Here is a 12,501-nt window from a genome sequence, read left to right on the forward strand (position 1 = left end):
ATGCAGGTTATTAATAAATTAGCATTCATGTCACCCTCCGTGATGGGTCAAGTATACTACAGGTCTCTCTCCCTTTGAGATTTATAAATTAAATACAAAATGTAATTCCAGGCCTTCAGGTGTTTATAATCTGACAAAAAGCGTCATTCTGGTTTTGCTAATGGGTGCAAATATTCGATCATTTGTTTGCTTTCTGGATTGCTTTAATAATTTTTCACCATTTTGCTCTATTTTTCTGCTTATTTGCATACCTGAAAATGCTTGATGGGATGCCAGACATTGCAATTTTTTCTTATTGAGTGTAAGATACATTTGTATTACTAGAAATATTTTTGAGTTTGTTCTGGAACATAGTTGATTAACTTGGAAACAGTTTGATCCCTGTGTATCTTGCTTTTAAACTATTTGCACTGGACTGGAACAAAGTGTCGCAAAAGCCTGTTTCACATGCCCTCTGATGGCCTGTGAATTATGCCATCTCTCACTCTAGCTGATAGAAACAGGGACTATTAGTGCATGTTCCAGAGATTTTTACTCTAATCCTTTGGATGGTTCTTTTCCCCAGCCTTGGATCATTTTCTCACATGCTTGTGTTTATCAGTATACATCTAAAGGCTGGTGGTGGACTGTCTCTGGATGGCTAGAGTTCTTTCTCTGCTAGCTTTTTGCTCTCTTTTCCTTTTCCTACAAATGCCTGCCCACTCTGGCTCACTCAGAATCCCAGCTCTGTCTTGTCAACTGAGAGAGATGGCTAGGATCTGCTTAGCTTCTCCCTCCCTACATTGCAGCCTGCAAACTTTCTGCATGTGGCAAGACTGGGCAGTTGCGAAGTTGATCGTGTTTGCTTCCCGTTGCGCTGAGATCACTCTCTTTCACTATCTGATTTCCAATGTCTTGAGACACATTCAGGTGAGAGACTAAATGCTTTCCCTATTACTTCCTCTTGGCTAGAAACAACAGTACTTCGATATTAATGTTTTCATTTTATTGGTTTTATGGCCTGTTTGTATCTAATTTGTGATTTTAATTATATGGTTATGTAATGCCTATGAGCATAAGGAATGTATCAATGCTTTAATGTTTTTGACAAACCTAATACAATAACTAAAGTTACCCACAGGATAGGAGTCGGGGGAGGAAGGTATTGTTGTTCCTTAAAAGGTGTCTATATATTACTCAAATTGTGCAGCACTGTTCTAGTTTGAAGCAGAATATGGTCTCAGTGTGTTTTAGCCTTGAATGACCTTTTGTTTTTAAAATGACTCTTTTTCTTTTCGTCTTTGCTATTTACCTTGGAATACCTTCCTACAATATTTTACTTTTGTGGCTCTCATGATACAGACATGGACTTTTCTCTCTCTGGTATATACCATCTATAAATCCTAGGATTTTTTACTCATAGAGGCTGGGCATTAAGAGTACACACCAGATTTAATAGATAGTGAAAATTCTGGGATGATTGATGATATTCAGAACCAGAAGAACTTGGATGTGTAGAAAAAACATCAATATCAGGAAAGCAGGGAAGCCCCAGTGAAGACCTCACACTTAACTTTTTTATTCCTGCTCCTCACCCTTGGTAGTTTTCATGGCACCTTCAGGTGATGAAAATGAAGAAAGATAGATAAAATATTTAATCATCAAAGTTTATAAAACTTGTGTGAAAGTTTGCTTCACTGATTCAGGCTTAAGACAGGTTATTATCTACTTCAATTACTTTGGAATACCCATGAGGGCAGTAACCACATATATCTTGTTTACAGTTGATTCCAACACTAAGAACAATGACCAGAACAATTGCTCAGTAAAGACTGTATTTATTTACCTCATTATTTCTAGTATATTCAGCGTATGAGGGTAAGAGGTGGAAGATCAAGATATCAGTATCTGTAAAGCATAGCTGTAGTAACTGGCAGATGTAGTAACTGAACTCTAATTCACTACAGTTGCTTACATTAATTATTGGAAGACATAGACTAGAACTTCCAGGAGCAAATAAATCATCTGTCTTTATTTCTTATTACATTCTTAGAGCCTAGCACATGTACAACACATACATAATACACACTCAACAGCAATGAAAAAGAAGTTATTATGTAAAATATGAGATGGCAATGAACTGTCACTCATTCTGTAGGGTGGCTGAGGAAGCTGTCCTTTAGTGCGAGGTATCAGAGAGATTCAAGTAGGACAGTCTAGAATGGAAATCAGACATAGGATGTTTGGAGCCAAATAGAGTTGTGGTATAACAGGGGAGAGAACCATTTTATCATTTACATAGGTAGTGTTTATCTAACCCAACGCTTGTTTTTATTTAACTTTATCCAGTACACTTTTCATCATCCTATACATTCCTTGAAATACATTTAATTTAAATTCTGCCCTTTAAAGTGCTGGTTATTCTCTATAGTGATTGAAAAAGTGACCTTGAATAAGCCACTTAAATTTTTGATACCTTATGTAGGCCTCTCCTATTTTGCTTACTAGGATTGTATGAGTATTATTATTTGAGATGCTCTAGCTGGCATTTGGTCTGGCCAAAAAACCAAAATGGCTCTGATAGTTGATTAAATTCCAGTGACAGTCACAGTGAGGAGAAGGAAAAAGGAATGCAAACAGTGCAGCAGTAGAATTTCAGGACAGAAAATGACAAGTCATAAATTATGTTAAATTATAGAAGATATTTTGGAAAGAATAGGAGCAGCTCCTCCATCTCTATTACCATTTACTAATTCATTAACTCATTGATTCAACAAATACTTGAATTTCTGCTCTGTGCCAGGTACTTTTCAAGGTAACTTGTCACATCAGTGACCAAAAAATTCCAGCTGTCATTGTTCCTCCTTACATTTTATCAAGAATGGGGGCAGATAGAAGTGAAGACAGAAAATGAGCAGTAGGCATAATAAATAAGTTATGTAGTACAATTTTATACAGTGATACATGCTTTGAGAAAAAGAAAAATGGTGGAGCCCAGTAAAAGAGTTCAAAGGATGGTAAATGAGAGATATGCTGAGTGCAGTTTTAGTAGCTGAGATTTGATCAAAGACTTAAGGAAACCGAGGAAGGTAGCCACACAGATGTCTGCGGGTAGGCCTGCTAGGTTGAAACAACAGCTAAAACCAAAGTCCAAGCCTGGAATGCCCCCATTGCATTTTTATGTCCCAGTGAGACTTACACAGAATGATTAACAGGGACAAGAATTGAAGACAGAGTTAGAGAGAAAACAGGGGGACATATTATGAGCAGCCTTTTAGGTCATTGATTATGGCTTTTACCCTACACAGAATGAGCAACAATGCATGTAGTTGAGCAGAGGAGTGAGCTGATCTGATTTTGGCTTTTGAAAATTTACTCAGACTGTAGTGTTGAGAATGACCATGCAGTAGGTGGGGCAAAAGTAAAAGCAAGTACATCTTTTAGAAAGCTTTTGCAGTAATTCATGTGAGATGCAATGGTTTGGGCCAGACTGGTAGCAATGCGGATGGTAAAAAATCATTAGATTGCAGATATATTTTAAAGGTTATTAAAGGTTATTAGCCTTTATGGCAGAATTGGCAAATGTTAATAGATTAGGTAGAGGCTGTAAAGAGAGTCAGAGATGATTCCAAGGTTATTGATCTGAGCATCTATAGGGATGGAGTTGCCATTAACCAAGAGGAGAAACGCTGCAGATAGAGAAAAGTTAGATTATTGTTACTACCTAAATTATCTGCCCATCTCTAGTTTTGCCCCCTTTCAACTCTCAACTTTTTAAACAGAAAACCTGACTGAGTCCTCAGCTAATTAAAAATATTCATTAGATCACCATCTCTTTTAGGATAAAGTCCAAACTCCTTGACCTGATTTCATTTTTTATATTTTGTCTCTCCCTGTTCTTTTTCCTCCCATGCTTCCTACCCTTATCACCACACCATTCGTCAAATAATACCTAACATATTAGATATACTATCTTTCTATTTCTAAAATATGTAGCCCCCTTTTCTCATTCATCTCATTGATTGCTCATTCACCTTTGCTGTTACTTCTTCAAGGAAGCTATTTTGTTGAACACTATAATACATTCCCTAAATATACCCATATGTTAAGATGCTTTTGTTATTAGGACATTTTCCACATTATATCATAATTGCACATTTAATTTCACTCACGATTCACTGTAAACTTCAGTAGGAATCAAATCTGGCTCATTTTTTAAATGTACAAGTTAGCTGTGTAACACATCATCAGAAATATAGGGTCTTAATACAACAATAATTACTTATTTTGCTCACAAATCTACAATATAGGTAGTCTCAGTGGGTAAAGTTTACTTATGCTTCATGTGGTATGAGCTGGGATGGCTTGACTTGAGCTAGACTCAAGGATCCAGCTTAAAATGACTCATGCATGTGGCTTGCAAATAGGGGATACCTGTCACTTCCACTCCACGTGAGCCTCTCCATGGGGTTACTTGATTCCAAGAACAAGCTTTCAAAGAGATTCAGTCAAAAGCTCTGTCATCTTCTATAATCTAACCATACAAGTTATATAGCCTCACTTTCACCGCAGTCACACGCTTCAGATTCAAAGAGAGAAAATGTGGGCCCCACCTCTCTCTGAGGAGAATGTAAAACTTACATTTTAACAAGAGCATGCAGTGGGAGCTAGTTTTGGAATACACAATCTGCCATTCTCACCATTGTGTTTCTGTGACATACCAAATTGTCTGGCATATCATAGAGGCTCAATAAATATCTTTGGAATAATTAAAATGTCTCTCTCAATAGCTTACATTTCTCTCCGTAATGAGAAGCCTCTCTTTATTATGTATGAGTAACTGGGTATCATGGAGTTATCAACAGAACCCAAAATTCTCTGTGTTTTGGCTTTGTTTTATTTCTGAATAACATTTGAGGCATATGGAGCTGATTCACATAACTAACCCTATGTTCTACCTGGAAAGTACCTGTATTTCTTTCATTGGAGCCTTTAATCCATCAAATGTTTATTTTCAGAGGACAGGATTTTCTAATATTTCTTAGTTATTCCTTATTAGGACATTACTATATTTCTTTGAAAAACAATACATAAAATAGAAATGATTATAGTGCTAAGCAGTATAGTTTTTTATTTAGAAACAAGTTGACTAGGTTTTTTTTTCTTTGCATTTGGCTTTCCTACAAAAACTTTTGACTAGGCATTAATCTTTGGCTATTATAGTAATAAAAATATATTCACATTGATTTGTAAAGAGCCTTCTGTAAAGTCCAAAGTTTTAACTTACCATATATACCACATATATACATATATATATAAAACATCCTTTATATATATATATAATATATGGGAAGTTATATATATATGGAAGTTATATATATATAAGGAAGTTATATATATATATGGAAGTTATATATATATATAAGGAAGTTATATATATATATATATATATATATATATGCTAAGTGCATTCTTTGCTACTCCTAGAAAGGTAGCTATTATAATTACATAGCAGTCCTACTACTATATTCTCCAGAAAGTACAGTTTTAAATTTGAGCTCAATTTTTTCCTGAATCTATATGTACACATGTAAATATATTATCAACATACCATAACAGGATGAAAAGCTGATACTCCAATTTCCTAACAATCTGGAAAATGGGTAATGCCATTTACTGAATGCAGTGGAACTCTATGTGATTTACAAATACACAAACCTCTGAGTCCAAGAGATGTTGTAACTCTCTCAGTGTTTACCTGGTGTAATAGTCTGTGCTCTTTTTACCATAAAAAGTTATTTTTTTCCCAAGCCATACATACTGGCTTTAACAGTTTCACTCAGTGGTTACTAATTTTGACAGACTGCAGAATAGCTTACATGTTTTAAATTGTTATGTGACTTTAGATACAAGACTTCAATATTTACCAGGAAGACTTTCTCAATTTCCCTTGGCAAAGACAATCTTTTCCTTATAAATAGTCCCATAATGACCCGAGGCATATTTTTACCATAACATTATCACTTTTTATAACAAATGAGTCTTTTGTATGCAACCATCCATTAAATAAATATTTTTTAAACAAATATGTTTTCCAATTCAATCCAAGAGCTCAAACAAAAGAAACTTCATCTTCTTCATAGTTCTATTCATAGAACTTAGCACAATGCCAGGCATATAGTGTTTCAATACACTCAAGTAACAGGTTTATCTTCTTACAGTGCCAGAATTCCTACCTTGATCTTGTCTACTTATTAGCTCAGATTCCTCTGGTATTAAAGTTTGTATGTGTCTCTTCATTGTTTTTAAGAGAAAGCATCCTACGTGCTAACTTTAGGCTCTCCGATTATATTCCTGTCCATGTAGCCAAATTCCCTAGTAGGATTTCTGCCTATATTCTATTATCTTTTGTACCCCTTTCCTAACCACTTTTCAACTATCAGCATAAGTAGGTACCTTCCCCTTCTGTCTGTTCTTTGGAACTCCCCTGATGGTTGTTCACCCTGCTAATATACCTAGTTTCTCTGTTCCTACCATCTTTGATAAAACTCACCTTGACTGTCTTCCAGCTGCTTTTTTGATACCTGCTAGACTATAACACATCCTTTATGGCAGAAAAACAAAACAAAATTCATACGACTTTAGATTTTAGCATGAAGAACAATAATTTCACAAAGGTACCCATGACTACATTGAATTTTCCAAGCTTAAAAAAGCTTTCATAGCAGTCCTTTTAAGAATCTTAAAAAACAACTTTAAAATGTTGGAAGTACAAAGTGAAAATAATGTACATTTGCTGTTCATATTTTTAAAAAGTCTTTGTGAAGTGATAACTGTTTGCTACTCAGTCTGAGAGAGAGAGGTTGGAACTAAACCTTGGTTTAGATAAAGCCATTCATTTTTAATAGCTTCACTTCAGGCTTATTGAGATACTGATACACAGACCCAGTATCTCTACAGCAAATGTAAACAACCATCTCTAGTAAGAAAAAACAAAACAAAACAAAAAAACACTGTTTACAAAAGACACAGACATGCAGAGACCTATTAGTTGAAATAATGCTAAAATATACCTTTTTGTTTTGCTCTTGAGCCAAATACCCCAAAGCATTCTCAGGTATTTAAGACCAGTGCAAAACTGCACAGATCAGTTGAGGCTAACAACGGTGAACCAAATGAAGACTGGCCAGCCTTCTGCCCTGCAAGCGTCTGCTCCAAAGCCTGTATGGGCCTCACCACAGAGGACTGAGCAGACAAAAGGAGCATGCAGAATGTTGAAGAGAGAAAACAGTGTGGCACTCTGGAGCCATTCTAGTTATCAAAATGTGGCTATCAGAAAAAGTCAGATTCCTGTAGTCTCAAGTGTTCTCAGAAGTCTCTGCCCCACAGACAATATTCACTGTTTTTCCAAACCAAAATTCCAACCCATCATGATGTTGACACCTCTATCTATCTGAATTCTTTCTCTTCCTTGGCTACTTCTCTCCAGCCTCAGTGGCCTCCTGCTGGTTCCTTGGACAGGCCAATCATGTTCCTCCCTCATGCTTCTGTGCTAGACTCTTTCAAGATTTTCATTAATATTGGAATTTGTAGCTGGAGATGAGATGATGGTTAGTTGTAGTTGTCAGCTTGGATGGACTAAGGAATACCTAAAGAACTGGTAAAGTATTACTTCTGTGTGTGTCTGTGGGTGTTTCCAAAGGAGACTGGGGTGTGAGTTAGCAGGCTGAATGGGGAGGAGCTGCCCTCAGTGTGGGCAGGCACCATCCAATCCAATGAGAGCCCAGATAGACCAAAAAAGATAACAAAAAAGAGACAAAACAAAAATTTTGTCTCTCTCTCTTATGGCACTGAGACATTTTTTTGCTCCTGGTCTTTGATATTTGAACTCCAGGCTCTCTGACCTTTGGACTCCAGGACTTAAGACCAGAAGTCCCCCAGGTTCTCAGATGTTTGGCCTCAAACTGAGAAATACACCATTGGCTTCTCTTGTTCTGAGGCTTTCAGACTTGGACTGAACCATGCGACCAGCATCCCAGAGTCTCCTCCAGCTTGCAGGTGGCCTATGATGGGGCTTCTCAGTCTCCGTAACTGTGTAAGCCAATTCCTCTAATAAATTCCCTCTTATCTATCTATCGCTCTATCTATCTATTTATTTATCTCCTGTTGGTTCTGTCTCTCTGGAGAACCCTAACTAAACAGAAAACTATACATATATATGCCTCCATGACAAAGTCACAAAAATCTTTTAGAAGCTATTAGAGTCTCCCTAAAATACAAGGTAAGGAACTCAGTCTAATTTTATTTGCACTCCAAAAGATAAGGTGACTTCAGTTGATATCTATATTATAATTAATGATGCTGGCTATACTATATTATTTATTATTAGCGTTTTGTTCTGTGGTTTGATCAGGATGGGAGTGGGAAGCGACCAACTCATTATCCGAAAGCTCCACTATCCACTACTCTGCTTCTTTATGGCTGGACTTGTGACAGTAATTTGTTTTATTATACTTAAAAAAAATACAAGAAAGTATCAAATATGAAAGATGACTGCCTGCTAATTTCAGTGAGGCAGTACCCCTTCTTAAAAGACATTAGTCATTCCTGTGAAAAACTGTGCTGATTCTGCCTCTCCAGCTGTGATGTGACCTTCTTATAGATGCAGAACCCTGCAAAGGGCTGAACCCCTGCTAGAGGCACATGGACACTTTCTCTTGCTTTGCTGACACACGTAGTATTCCTGACCCAAGATCTTCAGAGATGAAAAGTCATGATCAAGCGACCCTGTTAGATAAGCCTATACCCCAAAACTTTATTTCAAATTTCTGATGATCATTTGTAAGTAATTACCTAACTATCTAAGGAATTATAAAATCAAACTACTTGAGCGTCATGTATTTCTCTCCAGGAGGAGGAATTGTTTTTTATAGTATTTTCCAAGTTAGTGTTCTCTGGTTTCTTAGATATTTTGCACATTAATTAAGATCTGAAAATGATGACTAAGATGACTTTGAGATGTTACACTTCTCTCTTGATCTCCTGTCAACCCTCAAAGCTTTAGTTGCAGGAAAGGGATCCCAATCCAGACCCCAAGGGAGGGTTCTTGGATCTCGCTCAAGAAAGAATTCAAAGCGAGTCCACAGTGCAAAGCAAAAGCAAGGTTGTTATTAAGAAAGCAAAGTGGTAGAAGTACAGCTGCTCCATAGAGTAGGACATTCTCGAAAGTAAGAGGAGGAATGCACCCACCCTAGGTACAACGCTTGTGTGTGTATATATATGTATGATAAAAAGAGATCGTGGGGAGATGTGCTCTGCTACAAAGGTTTGTGATAAAGGATTAATTTTCTTAGTTACTATAGTTTGCAAGAATCAATATCATTATCTTTAAAGCAAAATTAGGAATGCCTTTGTTCTCCAGATATCAGGATATCTGGACACTCCCAAGTCTGGGTCTGTTTAGTAAACATTATTAGTTTCCTTAACTGTAAACACCTGGAGGTAAAGAATGCCTAACTTTCTGGGTAGGCAGCTCAGCAAATCCCAGCCTCATTTTTCAAGCCCTCACTCAAATGGAGTCACCCTGGTTCAAACGCCTCTGACACTTTTTAGGCACAATATTCAAAGAACAGTGTTAAACAAATTAAAATATATCAATTAAATACAAATCCAAAATGATTGGAAGTTATTCAAAATGATTGGAATATTAATAATAGTAAAAAGTGGGGACTTGAGCTGTCACAGGAAATAGCATCTATGAAAAAAAGACAGATTCCAGTCCTTTTGTCTTATTCAAAGACAGGTTTATTTTTAAGACTTGACTTAATACTACTTTGGGTGCAAGTAGAAGACATTGATTCTTTAAGACCTGCCTGAGTATCTCAATATTTATCAAAGCAAAAGTAAGTCAAATCTCCAAAGCTTGATATTAAATCAGCATCAACTATTTGTTGTTCAAACTACAGCTGTCTATGGAACACTTTTTTCAGCTCAGAATTTAGTCAGTTAAAGAAAGTGATAATTACTGCTTCTTCTTATTTAGAGGTGTTTCATGTGTCCATTTAGTCCAAAAGGATATAGAACGTTTATGTAAGTTTAACACTTAGAGATGCAGTGAGAAATGCAATGCTGTCATTGGCTATTTTCCTAAGTTAATTAGTGTTGTCTTGACCAAGAACTCACTTGATTATTTAGTCAGTCGACTAAATAATCTTCATGTTTCAAACATTATTTCTTCATTTATTTCTCAAGTGGCTGGCAAACATCTTGGCAAATTACAGATGAGTACTGTGTTTCTACAAGCAAAGACTAGGGTTAGTCGCACATTAATCAGGAACATCACACCTATGTGAATTGGAAAAGCTGGCCTGAGGCATTCTAGATGGGATGCCAGGTAGGAGTGATGAGAGCGCAGGAGGATACATTTACATGATGGTGTCAGGATAAGGAAAAAAGGTGAACAGATATTCAAGATTCCTGCCACTCATGGATATAGTAAGACAATCAAAAAATTCCCCCCTCAGTTGTCCACATTTCTTTCTCTTTCCCATCCTCCACCTTTCTCTTTACCTCCTTGGCCCTATCCTGGGGCCTTTCAATACTCTACAATAATGGCCCAAATGAATGAGAAAACAATTTCTGGTTAAAACAATCATCAAGTAATTCAAAATATATTTCTGACATTGCCTCTTTTTAGTAACATAAGTAGAAATTTGTTAAAGGAAAACTGTTTCATTTCTGGATTATTCAATTTGTTACTTTTCTATGCACTGCTGCTGCCCTTTTGACATTGGTTCTGGAAAAATACTGAACAGAAAAAGGGAAAGGATATGAAAAAGAATCAAATCTGGTCAGAGGCTTGGGAGACTAAAAATTAAAACTAGAAACAAACATTGAGACCTTCAGATTGTTTACATGAAAACTTTAGAACTGTTACATGGAACACAAACGCAAAGGATTTACTAAGTTATTGAGCATATTCAATTTTTTAAAAATATTTTTATATATTCTACTATTTAATGAAGGAGTCTCTAGACAATTATCTTCCTTTCTCACCCCATAAGAGTGTCTAACTGTGGGACAAGCTACCTTTGCTATCTGGGCCCCGATAGTGTTGGTCAATAGCGTTAAAGAACACAGCTTCATTTTATAAGTCATTTTAGACAAAGGGAATTGGCAGGGTGAATTCAAAAAGAAGGAAAAATAAACAGAACACAAAACAAAACAGAGATACCCACTAAAATCCCTTGAGTATTAATCCTGGAGTTATTTATGTCAGGGCAAATTGCTCCTATACAGCAAAGACAGACTCTGAAAGAAACAAGAATCTATTTGGTGGTTTCTTCTGAGGGCCCTCTCTGAGCTATCTATATCTGCTCTGGGAGTGAAGGCCCGTTTACCAGGAATTGATGTCTCTTTAGTTCTAGTTGTTAAGACAGCTTCCTGCTTAGGGACTTGCCTGGGTTCTGATTTATCACTTTAAGGTTTTCATGAATTTATTTATTTTTTATTTTTTGTTTTTCAATTCAGTATGATTTTAGCAGGTAATTCCCATGTCTTTACTAGAGTATGCTGACTTTTAAGACAGGCCTGTTTTCTTTTTTATGGCTGGGTAGAATATACTTCCCAACTGTGTGCTTAATTTCAAAGTTTAGGCCGGGCGCGGTGGCTCACGCCTGTAATCCTAGCACTTTGGGAGGCCGAGACGGGCGGATCACGAGGTCAGGAGATCGAGACCATCTTGGCTAACACGGTGAAACCCCGTTTCTACTAAAAATACAAAAAATTAGCCGGGCGTGTTGGCGGGCGCCTGTAGTCCCAGCTACTTGGGAGGCTGAGGCAGGAGAATGGCATGAACCTGGGAGGCGGAGCTTGCAGTGAGCCGAGATCGCGCCACTGCACTCCAACCTGGGAGACACAGCGAGACTCCGTCTCAAAAAAAAAAAAAAAAAAAAAAAAAAAATTTTCAAAGTTTACTGAAAAGTTTGAGGGTTTGGCTGCTCCACTAAATAAAACCTTACAATACTCAGAAGGGATTAGAAAGCACAGGGAGCCCTGCTTCCACCTCCCTTTCCACTTCGGGACTAAATTGATTCCCTGCTCTCCTCTGAGAAGAAATACATTTTTTCTCATTATGGCCCTTATTTCAAGCGTGTTTCTTTTTATTCCCAGAGGCAAAATTCATGAAATTCTAAGGAAGAAAATGATTATTGTGTATTTATTCCTAAATTCCTCTAAGATTTAACTATCTATCAAACAAGATAAATATTCTCCAAAAACTGCCATAAAAATGAGACAACTTTTACTATATTGTCTTTCAAAAAAAGATTTCATAAGTTTCCTCTCACTGCCTAAGATGTGGGATTACAAAAATGGCAACATAAGAATATCAGTTGGTTCTTGATGGCACACATTGTTTAGCATAGATACCTCTGGGAGAAAGAAAGGGGCTATGGAAGTTTCTTTCTTTCTTTTCTTTTCTTTTCTTTCTTTTCTTTCTTTCTTCCTTTCTTTCTTTCTTTC

At 36.7% G+C, this 12,501-nt stretch overlaps 1 long non-coding RNA gene across 1 annotated transcript in view; it reads left to right on the forward strand.

Moving 5' to 3' along the window:
• Nucleotides 1-473: 473 nt before the first annotated feature.
• The window catches only part of LOC107974077 (uncharacterized), a 40,690-nt gene continuing 28,662 nt past the window's right edge, over nucleotides 474-12,501 (forward strand). Inside the window, exon 1 of the long non-coding RNA XR_001716624.3 lies at nucleotides 474-909. This is a non-coding gene — a long non-coding RNA (uncharacterized LOC107974077). The remainder of the gene's footprint in view (nucleotides 910-12,501) is intronic.

Source organism: Pan troglodytes, chromosome 3 (genome assembly GCF_028858775.2).
Source record: "Pan troglodytes isolate AG18354 chromosome 3, NHGRI_mPanTro3-v2.0_pri, whole genome shotgun sequence".
NCBI lineage: Eukaryota > Metazoa > Chordata > Mammalia > Primates > Hominidae > Pan > Pan troglodytes.